The 19,014-nt window shown below is 43.1% G+C and overlaps 1 protein-coding gene across 6 annotated transcripts in view; it reads left to right on the plus strand.

The window, feature by feature from the left end:
* The first annotated feature begins 652 nt into the window (after positions 1 to 652).
* The window catches only part of LOC125431855 (ankyrin repeat and fibronectin type-III domain-containing protein 1-like), a 310,810-nt gene continuing 292,448 nt past the window's right edge, over positions 653 to 19,014 (plus strand). For 4 of the 6 annotated variants that reach the window (XM_048495028.1, XM_048495032.1, XM_048495034.1 and 1 more), the window contains exons 1-4: positions 669 to 788; positions 2,568 to 2,671; positions 2,769 to 2,911; positions 10,488 to 10,608. The gene's annotated coding sequence lies outside the window, so the exon portion shown is untranslated. Of the gene's footprint in view, positions 789 to 2,567; positions 2,672 to 2,768; positions 2,912 to 3,285; positions 3,481 to 10,487; positions 10,609 to 19,014 lie in introns of those variants that run through there. The other 2 variants (XM_048495029.1, XM_048495030.1) reach the window with 2 other exon arrangements.

Consider the following 19,014-nt stretch of genomic DNA (forward strand, 5'->3'; position numbering starts at 1 on the left):
GGTCCCCAGTTTAAATAACATTGAAAGTGATGCTGTTTCCCCCAATTGGGGGGACTGGATACAAAACCATAAAATGTTTTCATAGTAGTAATAAAACATTTTGAAAGCATTTTGAAAATGTTTTTTAAAAAATATTTCTGCCGTGTGGCATGGCCCATTGCTGTGTTCAGATTTGTGAGTTGGGACATGTTCTATAATGTGATGGTGACTTTGAAACGACCAGGTGGAAAAAAAATCATTGCTTGGTCACTGTGGGGCGGGCGGCTGCCCATGGGGGGGGGGGGGGCATCAAACGCAGGTTTTGCCCAGGGCTCCAGTTTGCCTTGGTACGCCCCTGTAACCCAGCCGTTCCCCTCTGTCATTTGTTCCCCTGTGAGGGAGGTCAGAGAATGGCGGGGTCAGCTTTCCGCTTCCCCTCGCAGGCTCTTTCCGGCCAAATGGCGCCCCCCCCCCCCATTCGCCCCCTCACCTTCCTCAACCTGATGGGGTCTCCAGCGCCCCCCCCCCCCCCGTTTCTCCAAAAGTCAGCCCCCTTCAGTCTCCTCAGCGGCGCTGACTCGCCCCTCACGATGGCGGCTTCGCCGTTTCCCGCCCAAACCGCCCGTGGGTCGCCATAGAGGCGGAGCGAGAAGGAGCCGAGAGGCCGGTCTGTCTCCGCGCGAGGGAGAGGGCGCCGCCGGGCTGAGGGGACGCGGCCTCGCCGGCCTTTGCCCCTCTTCGTGAGGCGCCCCATCGCAGGGTGGGAAGGGAGAGAAGCGGCGGGTTCGTGTTTGCAAAGCTTCCCTGAGGTAACAAGGGACGCTTTTCCCCGTCAGTGCCTTAAGGGAGGCCCGCCTCATCGGGGGGGGGGGCAGTCTGCGTATGCTCAAAGGCACGGTTGTCTTTCGCGTTATCAGCAGCAGGGGGTACTCTGCACATGCTCAAAGGCACGGCTGGCTTTCGCCTTTTCAGTGTGGGGGGGAGGCACTCTGCACATTCTCGCAGGCAAGCTTTCTTGATCCATGAATGGTTAGTTTGAGCATCACCCAGTGGGGGAAGGCGCTCGGCATTCGCTTTAAAGATTTAGCCTTAGCGAAAGGCCTCTGCACAAGCTCAGAGGGACGGTCCTGCTTGGTCTGGCCAGTGGCGAGTGCGGGAAGGCTTCCTGCCCATGCCCAAATGCAGGGCAGTCTTGAGCCTTACCACAACAGTGTACTCTGCACATGGTTAGAGGCATGATTGTCTTCTGTCTGATTGTCAGCGAGTGAGGAAGTATTCTCAAAGACATCGTCCTCATCATCTTAGTCTGATAAATGGCAAGGGGGAAGAAAGGTAATTTATGACATGCTCAGATGCATAGTCTGTACCAGTGGCAAAGGGAGGAAAGGGACTCTGCTTATGTTTGAAGGTATGGTTGTCTTTGACCCAATTCATAGAAAGGGGACATGTTGCACATGCTCAAAGGAAGGGCTGTCTTTAGCCTTACCACCAGCGTGTAGTGGAGGAACTCTGCTCATGCACAAAGGCACAGTCATCTTTATGATGATCGAAGGTGATTGCCCCCCCCGCCCATTCTGCACAAGTGGATTTTTTTCTAGATTGAAAGTATTGCAGGGTGAAGGATTCCTCAGGATTTGTGAAAGGCTTGTTGGTCAGGGGTTGACTTGGCATGCTCAGAAGCACTCTTCTGGTCCTAAAAGGGCAGTTGTGTTTATTTGTGGAGAAGAAAAAATAACACGGAGGCTTCTTGGGATGCTGTGAGTCACTGTGCAGTTGTTTTGTGATGGTGGTTTGGAAGACACTGCAAACAGTTTTTCCTCCAGCACAAATGTTTGATCTAGCTACATCAACCGGGTGTGTTTTTACAGGTTGTTTGCTTTAGACTTGCCTTAGAGCTGGTTTATGTTTTAAAAACTGTTTTTATTGCTGCCTGCCTTGAGTCTCGCATGTTAAAAAAAAAAACCCTCCACGCTTTTTTCTAGCATGAGCTTTTATGGACTAGAGCCGATTTCCTTAGCTGCTGTGAGTGAATCTTCATGATCATTCCGTGCTGGAGATTTGAAAACAAACAAGTGTCAGGATCAAGTGGCCATGAAATGCAGGAAGTGCAGAATGAAATGCAGTTATGTAAATTTCAAATGTCATCAGGAGCAATATAGAGTCTGCTCACTAGTTATGCTAAGTTATTTAACACCTGTATGCAGCCATAATAAGGTAAAAGTAATTAATCCTGTTTTGATGAACGGTGGGGGGAGTTAGTGTCAAAGTCTGACTGTGCAGTCCTAAGAATATTTTCCTGGGAGTAAGCAGTCCCAAGAATATTTTCCTGGGAGTCAGGACTACTTTCTGATGTATGTCTGGAGAAGTGTTGGAAGGCTAATTGGTGTTTTTCACTTGGCAGTCCTCTGCTCTGTATTGGATGGTTCAAAAGAAGACAGACAATTAAGGCTACTACAGTATGTCCCATTCCCCCATACTGTAGGCTGCTGGCTTTTCTCAGAGCTATGCCATTCCTCTCTCTGCTTCCACTTACTGCCTTGTTAAAATATAATGAACGCTGAAAAAAATCCCTTTTTCCTTTCCTGCAGAAGATGTCTGCTTCCCTCAGTCATGTGTTTTAAAAGTGAGGAAAATCATGACAAGCGAAAGCTATGTTGACAGATGAGCCAAAGTCTATGAAAGATCAACCTAGGTGAGGCTAGGGTGCTTCTTATAACACTTCTTATTTCTAAACGTCACAGTCGGTTGAGATTTCTCGGTGAAAATGTGGTTTTTTTTCTTTTTTGCAGTTTACTTTTTCTGCGTAAAGAAGATCTGGAGTCAGCGGCTTCTTCCCCAGCACTGCCACCCTTCGTCCACCACAGCGTACCTGGTTACGATCATTGCATACTGCTTCCGTGGGCTCTGGCCTAAGCCATTTGGATGACATACAGTATGTGTATTTCCTCCTATTTCCATGGTGTGTGTGACCTGCTGTGCTTTGCAGGAGCTGTCCCTATGGAGGTGTGGCAGACAAATAATTCTCTTGATCTGTCAGAAACCTCTTTTTCATCTTGCAACCACAGCATTCAGTACAGTTTTACCAACGAGGTCTGCTCTTTGTCTGCCTCTTCATCTCCACACCAAAATCAAGCCCCAAGTCCTGATAACGCTGTGTGTGTGCAGACACTCCCCCACCCCCCGACCCTTAGCACTTTGTGATTGGATCCCTTCTTTTGAGTTCTTGAGAGAAGGCAAGCTTCCTTCTTTCTTATACAAATAATCAGTGAGGAACATCTCGTCCGGAGCCTGTGGAACAAGTGAGCAAGACTCACTGGTTTAATGAGGAACAGGGAGAGAGGCATAGGCAGAATTTTACCAACTGTATTTGGAGAGCGACTGTATGCATATGTTTGGAAGGGAGAAGTGGAAAGCTCTAGAATAGCAGGCATTTCCTAACACCACTGTTGTGCCTCAAATGGAATGTAGATTTCCTGGTTTCTTATCCAGAAGCAGATTTTGGTGGGTACTGTACTTCCTTTCTTCCTTGTTATTTCTGTGCTTTTTCAACTGTGTTTTTTTTGTTAACGGTTGCAGTTTATCCATTGTAAAACATCTGTGCTCTACGAGGTAGATCTTTTCCTCTTACATTAGAAATTGCTAACTGGGTAACAAAACAGTGATGAAGTAGGATGACTTAATGCTCTTGTAATGCTCTTCTGCTGTTTCGGTGCTGACAGAATCTGTTTAGATAATGCCTGTGCTGTTATTTGAGCCAGAGCTGTAGCGTACTCTGTAGCACTCCAACAGGGCAATGTATATGTGTGATGTTTTTTGGGGAGAAGAATATCCGACAATTTCAATTTGACTTCTCTGCATAACTCGTTGATATACTGTTCTGTGAGTTATACCTCTTCAAAGCTTTATTCTTGCAAACTCGCTTTAAGAAAGGTTTTAGCTGTCCATTTAAACAAAGCTAAATGAGAAATTACTTGGTTGTCCTAGGCAACGGGTTGACTAGTGTTTGCAGTGTGTTCTTCTTGCGTGTTGGGTTAGTTCTGTGATAGTGCTTTAAAAATCATCTTCCCTGCAAAGTACCAGGAGAAGATTCTATAATATTTGCTTTACTGAGTTGATTTGTTTAGCCTGGTTGCATAAGGCTCTCCTGCAAGAATAGAAGGGACTATTTTATACTTATGGGATGACAGATAATATTTCCTTGCTTGAATTTTAATGTGTTCTTTCTTCTATTTCACACAAATGTAGGTTCTTTGAGTTAACATATACTTCTAGAACTTTTTAGTTCTTGTGGAACTCTGTTTTTTTTTAAAAGCAGGGACATATGTTGAATACTTTGAGGTGGCGTCTCTGCAGCTGTACTGTAAAGATGAAATATTGCCCTAGTCTAAATAAAGAAACTTTCTAAATGTCTATTTTGCCCTTGATCAATCTCTGTATAGATTTCTACTTTTAAAAGGAGCTATTATTATAATTAGGGAGAGTTCTTTCTCTCTTTGGTATTTAATGCAGTGCTGAAGTTAGAGAGCTAAGTTTCAAATGTCTGGGATTCAGCACACTGATGTAGGGTGAGTTTCATTTGGAAACCTGCTGTCAGGTATGTTTCACATGTCAACTTTTTGACATGCTCATGTGGTTACCCACCAAGTAGCCACTGTGCTTAATCCAGAGTTTTTTGGTCTGCTTAATAATTGCTTTGATATTGGAGAAGCATGTAGCCATAATTTTGGCTGGTTCTTTCACATTAATATATAAAATTCCTCACCTGTATTGTTTCTGACCATGTACCACTGTCCTTTTTGCCTGTTTTTCCTTTCTCCTTTTCTTTCTCCTTTGACATCTATCTTTGGTTTCCTTCTTTCTCCTTGACTACTTTATTTCCCAAGCTTCCTGACTGGCTTCCTCTCTTGTGAAGTCCCTAACTTTTGCTTTCTTATACCCATAGTCCTGCACACACATGGTGCTGTCTCTTGAGTTGGTATAGCATAGCTCTATGACAACCACAGACCTGCATAGGCTCATGTAGTATCAGGGCAAGTGATTCTGCTGTGTGCAAAGTTACACCATCTTGAATGCACTGAAGACTTAAAGTTGTGTAACTTTGCTTAGGATAACATGGTCAGTCACTGCTGGGGGCTTTTCTTCCAGCATCATCAATCTCTTATTGCACTATAATACTAATGATATAGTATTTCATTGTGTTTTAACTGCTACGTTAAGCAGCAGTGGCGTAGGAGGTTAAGAGCTCATGTATCTAATCTGGAGGAACCGGGTTTGATTCCCAGCTCTGCTGCCTGAGCTGTGGAGGCTTATCTGGGGAATTCAGACTAGCCTGTACACTCCCACACACGCCAGCTGGGTGACCTTGGGCTAGTCACAGCTTCTCGGAGCTCTCTCAGCCCCACCTACCTCACAGGGTGTTTGTTGTGAGGGGGGAAGGGCTAGGAGATTGTCAGCCCCTTTGAGTCTCCTGCAGGAGAGAAAGGGGGGATATAAATCCAAACTCTTCTTCTTCTTCTTCTTCTTCTTCTTCTTCTTCTACGTCTCATTCCTGTGATCCGTATCTGCTACCTTAGCCTAATTCCATGGCACAGTTGTGTCCTCTGCTGTTTATACTTGTATCCGTTTTGGAAAAGAATGCCAAATGATTTCAGTCAACAAATTAAGTTTTGGGCGCTCTTAGTGCGTGAGAATACTAAAAAGGAAAGGTTTTAGTTCAGTTTCTGTTTGCCAATATGTAGCTGGGTTTTAGGACAAGAATTGAGAACGTTGTTTGGATATAGTTCTGAAATTGTTATTAACTCCATTTTTACCCACCTTTGTGCCTAATGGGGACTCAAAGTGGTTTGCATTTATTCTGCACTTCTCCATTTTATCCTCACAGTGACCTGTGCAGTAGGTTAGGCTAAGAGTTGGTTCAGCTTCACCTATCAAGCTTCCACGGCAGAACCGGTCTCCGAGATCCCGGTCCAACAGGATAGTATCTTGGGGGCAACTGTGTTTGCCTGCAGTAGAAGAGAATGTTTGAGTCCAGCTCTGACAAAGGATGTGTTGAGTCTCAAAAGCTTACACCCTAGAAATCTTGCTGGCGTTCAGTCTGCGGCTGGTCTGGACGCTTGATTCTCTAACCTCTGAATAGACTGGTAACCATAAACTGGTAACATTTGAGCAAGACTTCAGGCTTGTCGCCAGCTGTTGCTGCACAATTAGCATAAAGGGTGTTCTTGGAAAGAACGGGCCCAAGAAAGGTTGTATCTAACTGAGTTACAATGACCCGGCACTTTTCACTGCTTCTGCAAAGAGCAAAGAAACATGGTCTTTCTCTTCGTTATTAAATGTCAGCTAGTCACTTCCCAGAATCTGGAAACCTAAATCCTGCATACTTTTGTGTGGTGCTGAAGATGTTTCACGTGCATGTGAAGAATTTGCTAGGATAAAAGATATAAAGAGGAGAAATTTAGACAAGATTGATTTTGAGGCCAATGGATGGGAAAATGTAGGGAAACAGAATTATGTGGTTAACTGTTCTTTTCAGATGTAAGCTTGTATGTGCAGGTTGTAAAATGCAAAGATAACTAGAGCAGGATTTCTAAAAAAAAATTCACCTAGGACTTCTTCCATACACTGTTGTTCTAACAAGTCTGTGAGAATTTATCATGGGACCCCTATACATAGGGTCACAAAGGTCCTTTTTTAAAAACCGACCTGTGTTCCTTTGCAGCAATTTAATGTAGCCATTAGCATGTGATGCTTATCGCCATACTGTGAAAAGCTTTACTTGCATTTTTAATTAGAACTTCAGTAGTCCTTTCACGTATGTCTTGTAAATAAAATTTGTGGTCTGCTTCATGAATGCAGGAGATACTCCTTACTGTAGCGGTAGTGCTATTGTGATTTCCAGTGGCAGATCACAATAGCTTCACGAGTAGGTGGCCAGACTGCCAGGGCTGAGTGTTGAGGACCATACAGCGCAAGGAATAAGTGGGCGACGGCCACAGAGGTGAAACAGAAGGATGAATCCTCAACAAGGAAGCATGCGACATCAGAAATCAGTGTGATGCGACTTTAAAAATGCAGCGTGAAAACAGATTGCAGTTCTTTTTAGAAAAAAAAAGATACATGGAAGGTTTGCAAACATCATTATAGATGTTTATTTTTACTCCTTGGGCCCTAAACTGAATATTCTCTAACAGAGAGCGGAGCTACAAATAAAAATAGATATGTATCTCAACAATCTTGGCTTGCCGAAGTAGAGCTTCTAAAAGATTATGGGCGCAGCTGATGGGTGCATTGGTTGTTAATGAGGCTTCAAGCAAAGAATAAAACAGTTAGGATATTTTCCTAGTTATGCTGGAAATTCTATGTTAGAAGGGAGAACTGTCTTTAGTTATAGGATGCAAATGTATGGTAAGTTCCATGAGAATATGTCCCAGCTCTTAGTACTGGGGCTGGGGTTAAAAAAGGGAAGGTGCTGTTTGGCTGTATCTGCCCAGTGACAGCCCCTGCCTTCTTTCTGTTGCATTCCCAGTGGTAGTAGAATATCCACATGGTTCATTCATGCTTTCAAAATTTCTTTCGAATATGTTTAGTTTGGTGAAGAGAAGGTGAAGAGGTGACATGATACCCATGTTTAGATATTTGAAGGGATGCCATGTGGGTGAGAGAGCAAGCTTGTTTTCTGCTGCTCCAGAGACTCGGACCAGGAGTCATGGGTTCAAGGTAGAGGAAAAGAGATTCTACCTAAACATCAGAAAAAAATTCCTGACAGTAAGGGCTGTTCGAAAGTGGAATGGACTACCTTGGAGTATGGTGGTGTTACCTTCTTTGGAGGTTTTTAAACAGAGGCTGGATGACCACCTGTCAGGAGTGCTTTGATTATGTGTTCCTGCATTGCAGGGGTTTGGACTTGATTGCCCTTGAGGTCTTTTCCAAATCTATGATTCTATGAAGTGGCCATGAATTAAAATAAAGTGTATGCAATATGGATTCTCTTAAAAAACTCCTCTCCAGTTTAGACATGCAGCTAGTTCAGAACTTCAGCGCGCAACCAATCTTTACTTGCCTCCCTTTGCTTCATCTTGCTGTCATAAATTGCCTCGCGTACACTACTAGACTCCTAAGCAGAGCCACCACCATGTAGTAGTTAGGGTGATGGGGTATGATCTGGGAAACCCAGGTTTGAATCCCTTCTGCTGTGGAAACTTGCTAGTGACCATGGGCCAGTCATACACTCTTGGCTTTAACCCTGGCAAGTATTTGGATGGGAGATCTCTAGGGAAAGTAGGGTTGTGACACAGAGGCAGGCAATGGCAAACCACCTCTGAATATCTCTTGCCTTGAAAATCCAATGGGTTGTCACAAGTTGGCTGCGAGGAAGATTTGTGGGCAGTGGTATAGAGTAGGGGAGGAGTTCAGTAGTCAAACAGAGGAGGAGTCCAGTAGCACCTCCTCGCAAAATGTATTCCAAAATAAGCTTTCCTGTGTCAGAACTCACTCCGTGAGATGCCTGACTCGTGAAGGCTTGTGATAGAATTCATTTCCTTAGTCTTTAAGGTGGTAATGGAGCCCTGTTTTCTTCTGCAGCAACAGACGAACGCAGCTACTCCTCTGGAGTTAAAAAAAACACCACACCCTCCCCTTAAATCATAGCCTCCATGGCTACATTGTGTTTCTTTTGTAGAAATGGAGAAAAGGCAATGACATGTAATGTGTACTTCTGGCTTTACTTTTTTTACTTGTCAACAAGCAAGGATTGTCCACTTTCAGTGGTAAGGCAGAGATTTCATTTTTTGGTTCAAAGGGTGTTCTCTTCTTTAGGTCATCCGTGTTCTTCCTGTATTATGGGGCCGTCTGTTACTCTTTTTGTCTCCCAAGTGTATTTTGGGGACTTATTTGTAATCCTTGTTTAAAATAAATCTTTTATTCTGCAGTTGTATAGGTACCTGGGTATAAGTTCTGTTCCATACTGAGGGATTCTTTAGCCTGATTCTCTGTAGTATTTGGTGTGCTAAAAACCCACTGATTTTCAATTAACTTTTACTTGCAACCAGCAAGTAAATAGCACATGGCTACTCAGATCCTATTAACTGTTATTGTAAAATACATTGTTGATTGCACTGTGGAAGCAACAGTAGTAGTACATGAATTACTTTTGTCAAATTGGCTTTGTAGCCAAGATTTACTTCCTTAGATTATATATGGACAATTCTTGCTTCTATCATGGATGATAGTGTCGTTCCACCCCACCCCAAATTCTTTTTATTTTTCCTTGAGTTGACTTGCTTGTTGTTTTACACTGCCTGTAAAGTCACACTCCATAGTGCATAGCTTCTACAGCACATTTGTAACAATCCAAGCGATGAATTGTTTGTATTCATTTAAGTTGCCTCCCTAGGCACAAAGTTTGCATCTTCCAAAATATTGTCAGGCATTAAGCAGAACTCAATTTGTGTGTCTTTTAGAGTGGGAGTAATAATTTTTGTACATTCGGAGTTACCTGAATGTGACTTTCATTCCGTAGCTGTCTGCATTTGGTTTCCTTTGCTGAATATTTGCAACTCTGTTGGCAAGGTGGTAGCAAATTAACTCGTCTGGGCACCAGGGTTCAGTCTTGTAGTATAAGCTGAGAATACCTAATTTTAAAGTGCCTTTCTTTCACTACTTGGGGATAAGTTCAAGCAGGAATGAGCCCTGATGCATGCCTCTCAGAAGTTAACCCCTGTCAAGTAGCTACACTAGGCTGATATGAAAATTGAAGGAAATATCTTTTATTCAAGGATGCACCATTAGTTCCTTCCTTTCTGGAGAACATAAAACAGCCATGAATTGACACATTTAATCGTTCCTCTTATGTCATTCAGTGTCACTTCTTGCCAGTCCTCCTTCTGTTTTTTAAACTGGATTTGCTTTCTTGTTGGGCAAATGTAAGATCAGAAGAACCATCTGGAAACTTGGGAGGAGTAGATTTTTTTTCCCAACTGAAACTTGTGAAACCATCTTTGCTGTGGCATGGCCTGTGGCTGGAATTGCTTTGGAACAGTTCTCAGATTAGAGATCTGAGTGTTTCAAGAACAAGAGTTCAGAGAGTCTCTGGATATTTTAAGAACACTCATTAGGTTGAGCTGTTCCAGTGTTCACTTGCCCTCCTGTTAAATGAAAGTTCTCTGTCATCCTGAGTAAATCCAACTGCTTCTGCCCCTAAATTCAGTGAAAACTGATGTAATGTATATAGAAACATCAGCTGAGAACTGGAGTCCCAGTTTAAATGTTGCATTCACTGAGAGTTTCTCTCTTGACCTCAGCATCCTTCCTCCCTGTGGATACTGGAATTAAAATGCAGGTGCATCTCAGGTTTTATTGTAAGAGACTGATGGGTTTACCTATGTAAAACCTTTGTAACAATCCAAGCCCTGTATACGTAACAAGTATCATTGCTAACCCTTGTCCTAAAGTTATTTAACAAAGCAGTAGCTAGGGATTGATATGTAAAATGTTTTTTTTTTAATTTGCAGGTCACATCTGGCTATATCTTCAGGTGGCAGAATGAAATTGCAGAATCGAGTTTGGTAGCGAACATCAGAAGTGGCCTGGAAAAAAAATCTACCCAGCTGCTCTTTCTTTCAAAAAAGTCCTGTAAGTTGTAAGATCTCCCAAAGTGGTTTCTTGCATTGCTTTGTTTGTGTTGCCAAGCGGAGTGTGTTTTGAAGGGCCTGACTATGTATTAATGCTACATCTGTGATTGGCTCTTCTAACCTCTTTTACTATGAGAGCAGCCAGAAATTGTGGCGATAACTCCCCGTTCCCAATGCTGTATGCCCAGCAGTGGCATAGTGGTTAAGAGCAGGTGCACTCTAATCTGGAGAAACTGGGTTTGATTCCCTGCTCTGCCACTTGAGCTGGGGAATTCAGATTAGCTTGTACACTCCAACACACGCCACCTGGGTGACCTTGGGCTAGTCACAGCTCTACGGAGCTCTCTCAACCCCACCTACCTCACAGGGTGTTTGTTGTGGGGGGCAGGAAGGGCAAGGAGATTGTAAGCCCCTTTGAGTCTCCTACACGAGAGAAAGGGGGGATATAATCCAACTCTACTTCTCCTCCTCCTCCTCCTCTAGGGGCACTTTTAAAAATCAGGGGACTGCCCATTGCCATAACCCTGGTCTTGACTGGTGTTCTATAGCTCCTTTAAAGGAGATCTGATAGAAGGGAGACAGGGACCAGTGGTTAGAGAACATACCCAACATTCAGATGTCCTGGTTTCAGTCCCTGTGGCTTTTTGTTAATGAATCTTTGGTAGCAGATTTTTCAGAAAGACCTTTCTGTACCTGGTACCCTAGACAACTGCTACCAGTCAGAAATCAACAGTCCTGGCCTTAGATGGTCATGTCCCATTCAGTGTAAGGCATCTGTGTGTGTTCATTTGTCCAATCACAAATCTTCTCTTTAGCCTTAATACAACGCTCCATTTCATTTATTCAGTGGGGGCTGACAACCACTGTCATATTCTACTGCTTTGGTTTATTGGCCTTTCAGTCAACTTCATAGCTGACATCCAGTTGCTGCATCTTCTTTGGGAATATACTACACAGCATGTTGATGTTATGAATCATTAAGAGTAGAAAAATTGACTGCTAGTATTTTATTTATTTATTATTTATGGGTTTTTTATACCGCTCTATCCCCGAAGGGCTCTGAGCGGTGTACAACATAATTTTGTCTACACAGTGTACAATAACCCATATAAACAACCCCATTAAAATTAGATTAAAACACAGCGATAAAATTAACAAAGATGACGTCTCGCAATACCCCAATTAAAACCCTCCCAGAGGGGGGAAGCAAAACAAAAAGTAGGTCCCATAGATGATCATGGGAACTCCGAACCGGAAGAATAAAAAGGGGCACTCTCAGCAACTGAACACTCTAAAAAGTCTCCCATGAACAATCTCAGTCTTTACAGGTCTCCCCAAGGGATCTCACCAAGGACCTGTGAGGGCCCGGACAGCTGGAGGGAGAGTGTTCCACCAGGCAGGGGCCAGGGCTGAGAAGGTCCTGGCCCGAGTGGAGGCCAGTCGCATCATTGAGGGGCCAGGAACCACCAGCACTTCTAGAAGGGTGACTACTTCTAGAAGCAGTAGTCACCCTTCTTAAAGGGATGGAAGAGGATTCAGAATAGTACATTTACTTATTTATTAGATTTGTTATCCCGCCCTTCCCCAAAGAGCTCAGGGTGGCTATACAACAAGAAAACACAATTAAAACAACAATAAAACCTTTAAAATATTATAAAAGCACAGCTACAATATAACTACAGCTAAAACATCTAAAGCAAGCAAGATGGCAACTTAGATATCCTCTGGGAGGCCCATGAAGGTGGATATCAGCCCAACTGGCCTCCTGGAGAAGCCTGTTTTCTAGTTGCTATTATAGGTTTGGTTGTATAATCAACAACTATAGTTAGTTATTGGGGAAAACGAACCTCATTTTAAATCGTGAGGTGGGAGCAACCATTGTGAAATGGGATGTGGGAAAGGAGTGGCAAGTCATGCATGAACCTGCCCACCCAGGTCCTGGAGGCTTCCTATCAAAGGCTAGTTACCCCCTCAAACCCAGTGCTCCTTTCCTTAAATGTCTAATGCCATATGTGTCCAGGAAAGGAGAGAGGAGGCAACTGAAGGAAGCTGTAGGGATTTGGAGTTGTTGCCTAGTAACAGATCCTCCAGAAGCTATTGCCACTGTATTAAAACTTCTTGGTTGTATGCAGCTTTAAGGCAGGGGTCTCCAACCGATGGCCCTCCAGATGTTCATGGACTACAACTCCCATCAGCCCCTGCCATCGTGGCCCACTAGGTTTCTGATCATTAGCCACCTTCATTGCTGCAAACAGCAGTGAGAAATATCACCATTTTAAAGGGGGAATCTTTTTCACTATTAAGCTGAATGTATGATGAGGTTTTTTTTTAATTTGCAGAAATTGTGAGGCCATGTTAACCTCCCAGGAGGGATTGTGGCTCAGCGGTAGGGCATCTATTTGTCATGCAGAAGGTCCCAGGTTCAATCTTTACTATCTCCATCTAAAAGGATCAGGTGATAAAGTGATGCGGAAGACCTCAGCCTGAGACCCAAAGAGCCCTTGCCATTCTAAACAGACGATCATGACCTTGATGGACCAGTGGTCTCATTCACAATGAGGCTTCTTCATCACACGTGTGTTTATGTACTTACAGGCATAGAGGCTACTTCCCTATAACACACTGTTCCATTGCAGGAATATTTCCACAAGCCACTCCTGTGGGTAAGATTGATGGCAATGCCAACTCTCAGATCCGATGGGGATATGTTAAGAATCTGGTTGCATCCTTTGATCAGCAGTTGTGAGGTGTTTAGGGCTATATTGATCCCTATGCAAGTGATTTGCTGATGTTCTTCTGAAAGTGAAAACATGTCTTGATGAAGAAACCTTGGGCCTTGTTTACACATGCCAAAATGGGGAAGAGGTCTTTGCACCACCTTGGACTACAGAGGATGAAATTCCAGTATTGAATATTCCTTTACCTTAAAAAAACACCCACCTTGATGTAGAAACAGTGCAGCAGGGGAAAAGCTTTTACCCCCCCTCCCCCCTCGCTTACGCCTCTGGTTTTCTGTTTGCAGAAAGCTTTTAACATGGGGGAGCATTCTGAAACATAACCCTCCTTCACCTGCCCACGTAAATCAGCCTTCCTATATCTGTATTTAGTTAAGAACTGCCAATTTTGAAAGGGAAAGCATGTAACCATCCCGGAACTGCTCTTATTACTGTGTGTGATTCACATTGTCTTTTTGTGGCAAGGTTCAAAGCTATTAGTTGCAGTATTCTTTCCCCACATCCCTAATATTTTTCTTATCATTTTCAAGACGTGTCCTTCTCAGTGTTCTCCTGAAACAAGCATGCTGCAGTCTGGGACAAACCCCAGTAGAACAGAACATACATTTGTGATTTATACCTCGGTTTTAAAACGGAGAAAGCTGCTTTTATGGAGGACAGTGAGCGCAGATTGACATAATAACAAATGTTTGTTCTTCGGCTGAACTAGCCTTGAGCTCTCTCTCTCTCTTCCACACACACACATATATACACACAAATCCAATATGGACGTATTTGTATTTTCTGAAACGAATGCCTTGTAGTCTGGCTGCATTGATTGCTGTGCCCGAGAAGGAGAAGAACTTAGTGGGAACATGACTCCAAGCCTTCTGATTGGCTGGTTTAAGTTCATGGTGGATAGCCTGCCTCCAGCGAATGCTTCACAGTGTTAGGACATTCTGAACCAGCATTACCTTCAGCACCTGTGCCAAGTTGTCTAAATATGGCCTTTAATCACGTAGCTCTCCCTTCTTTGGTGTTGTAGTAATCTCGGGGATGACCGTGCTGATCTTTTGTCCACGTAAGGTTGCTTGGATGTTGAGAAACCAAGTGCTGAACATATCTTTTAAAAATAAGAAGCGGGTTACAATTTATTTGACCAATGTATAGCTACGCGTTTCTAGAGCGTACCGTGTTATTTCCCCCCCTCCATCATGCAGTGTGATATTTTACACTGTGGGTGAAGGAGCTGTGTGGTTTGGATGCTTTTCAGCCTGGAGCACTTTTTCTTCTGGGCACGATCTGTGTCAGCATCCTTGGAGATGGTGAGGCAGTTCCTGGGGCCCAGGGCTTTCAAGTGGATCCAACTGCTTCCAACCTGTGCACGATAATGATGGTCCTCACAGCTGTGGTGGCAGCATCTCCAGCCACATACACTGTCAATCAAAGGGCATGCAGGCAGTGTGGGCCCCAAAAAGACTGATGAGCAGGAGAAAAATACACAGGAAAGTTGCGGAATGCCTCAATGAAGGTGGAAAGAGAAGTGCAAGCAGGTACACCTGTAGGTGAAACTGCTCTACCAGGCATATAGTTGAGGGAGCAGCAATGATCTACAGTAAATCAAATGTCCAGCTTGGACCTTGTGGGGGTTTCCCTCCTACATTATGCCCTATTAGATCATCTAGTCTTTTTGCAGATTCCATACTAACCCGGTTAGCCGGTGTACCCTTGCTCCCAGTGCTTGAAATGGCACCTGTATTTAGGACGCGAGTGCTATTCGAGCCTGCTGCTTTTTTAGCACCATCTATTATACTGATTTGATTTAGTTTTAATCAATGTATTTATTTAGTGTATTTCAAATTGTTGTTATCTGCCCTGAGCTTTGCAGGCTATAAATATCAATATAAACAAAATAAATCTATTCAGCCCCAGGGGAACTCATAACCTGGAACAAGCTTTGCTTCTGGGCTACACCGCATGTTATAAACAAAATGTCTCATTCTCCCCTCCCTGTTTCAGGTAAGATCTACTTTGAGAGGATGGATTTGGAATACTGAAATAATGGCAGGAAGGGAGTGCTTAACCTTTCCTTTATCTCCTGCTGTGTTCCAAGTATATATTTACTCTTGTAGGCATGCGCTGTAGATCCCTGTGGGCAGAAGTAGCCAAAGGGCTGTTGAAAATCTGACTAGTAAATTTTGTTTCATATTCATTTTTTTTAAAAAAACCTCCTCTCCTATTTCTGCATTGTAGGACAGATGTTTAAACCATAGAGGGAAAGCTCTCGTGAAACGTGGCCTCTTTTAATGTGGTACTGCGGAACTATTGTACAGGACAATCTATTATTTGACAAGCAGAAACATGGATAACATGGAGCTTTCCTTATATTTAGGATAGGGTTGCCAGATTTCCCCCCCCCCCCCCCATGCCACAGGCAGGGGATGTGGGGGTTAATGTTGCCAAATCCAGGTGGAAAATTCCTGGAGATTTGGGGATGTAGCCTGAGGAGAACTTCAATGGGATAGAATGCGAAGACTTTGGAGTCCACCCTCCAAAGCACCCATTTTCTCCATGGGAATTGATCTCCCATTGTCCTGAGATGAGCTGTAACTCCGTGGTGTCCCCAGGTTCCAACTAAAGACTGGCATCCCTAATTCAGACTATGTGGAAGGATGCTCAGCTGACTTTCATAGCTTGGCGTGTGCACTGGCATGGGTTCTGCCTTAGCCAACGTTCCATAGTGTTTATTTCACATTGTAATCCTTTTGCAGTGTGAAGATGTTTCCCATTCTATCAATAGAGACCTCTTGGATAGTGTTAGTTGCCATACCTATAAGAAGGTTAATGAAATCAAAGTTAGTTTGATATTATTTTGTTCTGTTTTCTGCCCCATTTTGGGGATCTGTTGACTCTTCCTCCTTCAGCTTTTGAGATAAGGGTTTTGGCTACTTTCTTCTTTTGCTACGTAAAGTAGCAAAGGATTGAATCAGGAGATCCTGCAATTAATGGAACATGGAAATTTCCGAGACCCCCTAGAAAGAAGTTTAATCTTCCCAGAGTCAGGGGCAATGCAATTCTTAGGTAATTGAAATATCCCTGGTCAGTTGCTCTTTTCTCCCTGTGTTGAATGGAATAGGTGAAGGACCATATATGCCTATAGGTTTCTTCCAATCTCTCTGTCAACTCTAGGAAAATCCTGAGAAGACAGTAGGGCCAAAGGGCCCCTGGGTTGTATTGTACATGTGACCACCTGGAGCACATATTTTATATAATAAACATATTGATTATATGATCCGTTGTGGGTTATGACGTTGCTCTACAAAGCAATATGGCAGCAGATTTTTCAAGCAGGCTGTTGTAGTTGTTTTATGACTGAATAAAATTGTGGCTGAACGGTGGTTAAGAAATGACAGAAATATTGGCTAGAGGCAAATTAAGGCTGTGAATGGAGTGAACAAACTGGCTGAAGTTGCTCTGGAATGTACAAATGTTTAAAAGGCATATAGCCAAGCAGTATTCCCCTCCTGGACATTGGAACCCTACTTGCAGGAAGGAAAGAGAAATGTCCGTCAAGAAAAATAAATGTGTGCACGCATAGATTATTTCCTTATCTTCTACCCTGCATCCCTGGCTGTACTCTCTGGGTGGCCAGCTGCTTCTTTTTTTGTTATGCCTTTATAAGACTGCACATGTTGTATCCTCTCCAAATAGGATGTGTTCTGTTTGAGACTTATTTAATGAGGGCAGGTTTCAAAGTTGTTTGTTTAGCTCTGGTGGATACCACGGTGATTGCTTTGCACAAAGCCCGTGCCTTTGGGACGTGAGCATAGCAGATGCATGCCTCTCCGTACTGGATATGTAATTTTTCCCACTTTCCAGTCTTACAGCTGACCACGTCCTTGTGGGGTATCTACCGGAAAGAGTGGCTGCTTCCTTTCAAAACAGACTTGACAAACAGCAAAATATTCGCAGGCTGCCAAAAAATAAAACATGTGCAGCATGACCAGATCCAAGGCACACACGCATGCAACCACAGGGATTTTATTTTGCTTGAACATGATCTATTTAATACTGCATTTATGTCAGGAAATCTCTGTGGGTGGAGAGAAAGGCTGAGCAGTAGCAGCCATCTCAGGGCAGTATTCTACGGGCTCACTTAAATTGTCCCTAGAGCAAAGAATGTAGCTGGATTTCTTGGCTGGTTTTTTGAATCTGTGTGCTTTAAAAAAAATACTGAATATTGATATAAGAAATAAGTGATTTAAATATGGCAGTGTACCTGCGTTATTGCATTCTAGTTGTTATATGCTGAAGGGAGTCTTCAGTCCGTTCTGCTGGGCCAGGTGAAGACATCTAACTGGAGGTTTAAAAGGAGTGGTCAGTAGCCCTCTATCATTAAAGACCTACTCCTACCCACAGGGATCCACAATGCCTGTCTGCAAGAGTAAAGACTACGTCAAAATTCAGAGCACTTTCAGAATTTTTATGATACTGCTTATTTAGCCAACCTGCCTTGAGCAATGTCACACTAGAGACAATAAAAATAGGAATACAGATAAAAAATTTAAATAGCCAACCAGTTCCCACACTCGAGGTTCTTTGAATTTGTTTATGTGGGCAAAAAATTTGGTTATAGCCAGTGTGATTCCTAAATTGATGGCTTCCAAGAGTTTTTTAACCTTGGCCTTTTCTGCATGAAAAGCTAACTTCCGATTTTCCTAGTGGTCAAATTTTGTGTAGCACCCCCCTTCCAAAGAATCATTTGCCAGCCAAATTAGAGCTGCTGTGATACATTTATTTATTTAAATACATTTCAACCCACCCTATACCTGAAGGTCTCAGGGTAGGTTACAACATACATGATCATTACTGTGGCAGTCCCATGTCAGTTTCCTCATGTGACAGCCACTCTCCTTGTCAGTTTCATTCACTCATAACTGTAGACACTGTGTATCTTAAGATTTCATTATTAATTCAAGATGAAAATTACAAAGCGGATGCAAACATCCTGGCTGGAGTCTGTGCCTTAATGATACGTTGCTAATGCGATATGACAAAGAGATTTTAAAAATTCCTTTCAAAACTGGAGGATGAGGCAGAGGAGCAAATGGGTGAAGGAGAGGTTTGGTGACCACATGAGGGCATGGATAAGAACCAGGTGTTTGGGGATGCAGAGAAATAAAGACTGTTTCAATATAATCATGTGCTCAAGGGAAGCATCGTGGTAAAAGTACTCAGGAAAACAATGGAGGGGAAACGTTTCTGGAACCAAACAGGAAAAATGTGTGAAATTAAAAGAAAAAGTGTAGCATTTGAGAGCAAGTTATGTTGTAAACAACTTCTTGCATGGAAAAGGCCCTTCGTTGAGGTTGACAGCTCTGCATTATCACATAAAAGGACAGTAATTCATATATCTCTACTACAAAAAGGTACCACGTTCGAGTAAGCAATTCCCCAAAGTTTCAGTTTGTCCAGAAGCACAGTCACAAAGTAGTTCAGAATATGCAATCTTTTGCATTTGACCTTGCATTACTTGAGAGGGGATAGAGTTTAATCTTGCAAGCATATATGCTTCCCCTTTATTTGCCACTCATACTTTGTTGGGAGATTAGATTTAGAAACACTATCACCTTAGATTTCAGCCCTTCTGCATTACAATATTCTGAGAAGGCCCTCAACAGTTTTTTGGATGC

This window comes from Sphaerodactylus townsendi, linkage group LG04, assembly GCF_021028975.2.
Source record: "Sphaerodactylus townsendi isolate TG3544 linkage group LG04, MPM_Stown_v2.3, whole genome shotgun sequence".
Lineage (NCBI taxonomy): Eukaryota > Metazoa > Chordata > Lepidosauria > Squamata > Sphaerodactylidae > Sphaerodactylus > Sphaerodactylus townsendi.